Genomic DNA, 4,960 nt, shown 5'->3' on the forward strand with positions numbered 1-4,960 from the left:
GAGTGACGAAAAAAAATACGGAACGCATAGCGGAAATGTCATGTTTATGCAATTCATCAACTGGAGTCCTATGTTTACATAGGGCCCTAGCTATCTGTTTACATAAACATCTGTACCGCCGACCGGGTAACTTCCCGCGCCTTCCCTGCGCTACGAAAACCCTCCGCGCCTACGAGTTCCCCCCGCGCCCCGCGCTCCCCTCAGAGAACCTGAGTTAGAATCCGCCTAATATCCCTATTAATACTCCGGGCTTGACAATAACTCAGCGAATCGTTGGGAGGTTCTTACTATTTCGGTATTCGCGTGATTTGTCCGCTGACCGAATTTTCCCCAAAACGAATTGAGGCAGAGTTTGGCGACTGAGCGTAGTCCGGGATTTCGTGTGATATTATTTTTATCAAGAACGACACCCTCTGTTGCTTCATACTCCCGAAGATAACGTTCTTTCGCAATTTTATCGCCCTCGCACTCGCTCGCTTCTTGCTTCAATTGTAAGAAGGTGTTAATATACCCGGCAAACAACCCTTTCGTACACTGGTATTGCCAAATTTCATCTACCTGTGTCACGAGATAACCTTTCTCAACTGCTTTACGCAATTCACACAACACCCACGTGCCCTCAAACTCACGTTCTGATGGTTCGTCGTGAGCGCAAGCAGATTGAGAAAATGTTTCGCAGCATGTGTGACAAAGCGAGAATAATAATTGTCCACGGATGCAATACGGTAATACAGGATGAAAAAGGTCGCGCAGGGCAGTACACGACAACGCACGAGTCCCGTAACCCGATCGAGATTGAAAATTTGGTGCTTCTCCAATTAGCACGCTACATTCATCTCCTACGAAGATGTCAGGATGCTTAATTGGAAAAACACCAGTCTTGAGAATATAAGGGTACAAAGAACATACGTCTATGTAACGTATCTTTTCGTTACTCGCAACCGCGTATCGTGTCACGATATTAGCTACGTTCGGAAACGTCGCTCGGATGCCTCCGATGCCTCGGATTCATCATCTGTCCTTGTTTAATATTAAATGTTAATCGGAGGCATCCGAGCGACGTTCCCGAACGCAGCCATTGCCGGTACGCCCACCGAAAAACGCATCACGAGGATCGAGAGGTGAGATTTGTATCATCGGGTGTTTTTCGATGAATTCACGCACCTCCCGATCCGCGCGCATTTTCTCGTCAAAAGCACACTCCCATTTTTCCGCCACGATATATCCACACCGCCACGATATATCGTAACCGCCAAGTCGTTGCAATTGTTCGTTCATAACGTGCGTTAAGCGTCTTTCGAATTCTGTCCGATTTTTTCATCGCGATTAATTCGATAGCAAACCGGGCATCCGTGAAAGAAGCAACCGTGGAACTGTAATACGTGATGTTGCGTTGTAACCGAACTCGAAGCTTACCTGCGTTATTCGATCTCCATTTCTTTTCTGCACTACGGTCGCCACTCCCTTTAACCTCCAAAGGAGAAGGTCTCGTCCCTGCGAGCGTTTCGCTACGACCTGTGTCCGGTCCTGTTACACAGCGGGGAGTCTTCCCCTGCGCGCCGCGTACGCTACGGGATGGGTCGCGGAAATCACTAACTTCCGGATTTGCAGGAATTCACAATGTTGCTTTGTTGAACACACAATGGTTTACATTTACACTAGTGCGTCGCTCGCAATTTGTCACGATATCGCTTTCCGCACGCACTTCCTCTCGCACACTTGGCGCAATTCGCTCGCTCGCCAATGCCGAAGTCGCACTTATGTTTCCTCGCGTAGCGCCGTTCCCGGTCACTCATACGCGATGTGCCCTTTGGTCAGCACCTATCCTCCTAACTCGCCGAATGATTTGGCGTAGTCACTCGTCGGGAGGTTAGCCCCCGTTCGCTCTCGCGTCCGCTACGTCGATCTTAAGTCGCTTGGAACGGTCCTCGCCAAGTCTCGCTCAGCCCCCGTTCATCCTCGCACCCTTGGGATTCGAAGTAGTCGCTCGGAACGGTCCGGCTAGCTCCCCTCTGACCCAACTGCTTGGAGATGAGCCCCCGTCCTCTATCGCGTTCGCTCTATCTCGTCGCTCGGAACGGTCCTGCTCAAAAACTCCTCGAGTCCGCTCGCGCTCCTTCTTTTATACGCGCCCGCGATCCCCTCCATGGCACACGCATATGAGCGTTCGCTTCGCGCACTCTCAGCGCTTACAACGTTAGTCGTGTTTATTCGCTACGTTCATTCCTACAGTTTTATGATTATATAATTTTTTCTTAGTTTTCTCTTTATTTTCAGATACATCGCTTCGTCCCAGGGATCCAGCCGCTCGTCTTCTCCCGCTGGAGTTACAGGTAAGTTCCTAGTCCTAATATTTACAAATTACTTCCCCTTTGCAGCTGTGTCCCCTTATATATCTACATTATTTACATTATCCTATATGATTTCGCCCGTGATCTGCCGTTTTCTTTTTGGTCATCCGATACATTGGGTCGGTTTAAGCCTGGCATCTATGTCGCGCTTCGTTGCCTATGATCCATTCCGGCCGCACTTCCGGCTGTCGTCCTTTTCCGTGTCCCGCAACGAGATGGACACCCGGTATTTTCGGGACGGTCCTGTTCGATGATTACGTCGCTTTCCAGACCCTATTCGCTATAGCGGTCGCGTTTTTCGCTAGCTTACAATTTATTGTTCCCTAACAGGATTTCGGACACACCCGGTATGTTCCGTTTGTTTTAATTTTGTGGTTCCGCTCCTCTGGGGTCATAGGTAACGATAGCGGTCCGGTTTTTCGATCTCGCGATCCCTTCTACATTAATCAGTTATTTTGCGGACCCCCTGTATTTCCGGTCCCTTTTGCGCGTTGCCGTCTGGCATACTCGCGACGCGTTCAATTTTAGCGTTTCGGTTTTTCTGAAACCATTGAGGCTGAATGCCTCAAACAAACAAAATAAAGTTCCTTTTAATTTTTATCGGCCTTTGTAATCAGCCGTTCATGGCGGGTTTCCGCCTAAACAAACGAACAAAAAATAAATAATCAAACAAACGAACAAAAAATTATCCTCCGCAACTAACCCTTTCCCTTACTGGGGTTCTCCGCTCTTATTGCGGTATTGAACAAATTAATTCTAATCTGGCTCATCTTATTACTATGAATTAATAACAATTTTCGTATATCCGTATATCCGTATATAAGTGATGCCGAACGTGGCCCATCGCCTTTAATTTTATCCTACTTTATGCCTATTCGGCGTCTATTTTTGCGCTTCCTTTTCTGTGAGAGGCCGAATGCGGGGTAGCAGGCGGACGTTCTCTTCCGGCTGCAGCGTCTCACCAACGTTTTCGCACTCATAATATTCGTCGATGAGTATTCCTTCCGTTAATCTATATTCACGACCATGTCCCGCGTGAATTATACGACGACCGATCTCACGCTCCTTCAAAATCAACCACTGTACGGCTTTGCGCGACTGATTGTCATTCATTCTATAGCCACCCGTCGGAATGATGCCTATTTCCTCTTTGCGCAGAAAGTTTTTCTGAAAAACTCTCATACACGTTGAGGCGATAGTCGTGCATTCCACGAATGGGCACACGTTTCCACGTTCTAAAAATATTTTTCTAAATGACAGGCATGTTCGTCGAAGAATATCTACGTCTGTACGACAATAAGTAACTATTTCGCGCTGGAAATCGAATACGGTGTTTTTTTTCGTCATTTCCGCATGCCACGCAAGGAAACGTTCGTGTTCCTCCGATTGCATCGTTTCGGGTGCATAATAGTCAACGCCCGGTAGAGGTCCTACATACGTTTGATTTTCGCGAGTATTAAAAAAATGCAGAAAGATGCCTTTGTCGTAAGTATCCGGCAACCCGAAGGCCTTCGGTAATTCCGACAAACGCATCGACATGTAATTAACACTATCGATAAATTTTGTACGTCCTACTGTCAAAACGATAATTTTTGTACCGTTTAAAATCATTTTAGGTTCTAATCTAGTGATTTTCGACTATGAAACGGAGAATGAACTGCACGTCGAAAGCTTTCGCGTTATACGCTATACAAATAATGCGAGTGAAATTTTTTGTGGGTCGTGTTACAAATTCGACAAATTCCCCTACCGGATTGAAATAAAAAACAAATTCATGAGCGCTGCATTAGCAGCAGTGTTGCGTGAACTTCCGCGCACGAATCACAAATTTGTTGCGCGACGCAGAGAGTTGGCACGTGGATCTTTTTTTCGGTGCCATTCATCGATTCGTCTTATCGCATTTCAAAATCGTAGAACACGAAGGCTGTTCGTCCCTTTTGACGTGCTTGATCGCACACATTTGTGTTATCACATTCAATCTCTTTCACGATTGCGGGAGAATCTCCGACTGACTCATCATCGGAGGATCTACCTTCGCGAGAAAGAGGTTGCATAAAACACAAATGATTCTGCGGTTTCGGAGAACTACAACTTTACAAAAGAAAACACCGCATTCGTGTTCTTTTGATATATTTATAATGCGACCACAGTTCTCGCAAAATTGTATCACACTACAAATACTTCGTGGCGTTTTTCCGTCGTACGATTTTATCGCGCGATGACGATCCAAACATGCGTTCCTGAAAAACGAACGCTTGCATGTCTCGCACCTGACTACGTTTACTTCGAACTGTTCACACGGCGGCAAGTTATTACAACGCGGGCATTTATTCAAACAACGATGACCCCTCTCTTCGCGATAGCCTATATTACAGGGGATGCAATAACCTCCCCTACTTCCCGCGGCTGCTTTTAAATTTAATATAGGCCTACCAAGTATGTAAATATGAAACCGGAATTTACCAATATATGGCCATAGCTGTCAATGTAGTTGCCGTCAGACCGCGTCATTGACGCCATTTCCTTGTTCTGACATCTGACAAAGATTTTCAACTCACAACAATACAAGTTTCATACAACAGTATAGTTTGTAATAGCGTTGAACATGT

At 46.4% G+C, this 4,960-nt stretch overlaps 1 pseudogene; it reads right to left on the minus strand.

Moving 5' to 3' along the window:
- Positions 1–237: 237 nt before the first annotated feature.
- The window catches only part of LOC108769693 (uncharacterized), a 5,896-nt pseudogene continuing 1,173 nt past the window's right edge, over positions 238–4,960 (minus strand).

Source organism: Trachymyrmex cornetzi, unplaced genomic scaffold, assembly GCF_001594075.2.
Source record: "Trachymyrmex cornetzi isolate Tcor2-1 unplaced genomic scaffold, Tcor1.1 scaffold928, whole genome shotgun sequence".
Lineage (NCBI taxonomy): Eukaryota > Metazoa > Arthropoda > Insecta > Hymenoptera > Formicidae > Trachymyrmex > Trachymyrmex cornetzi.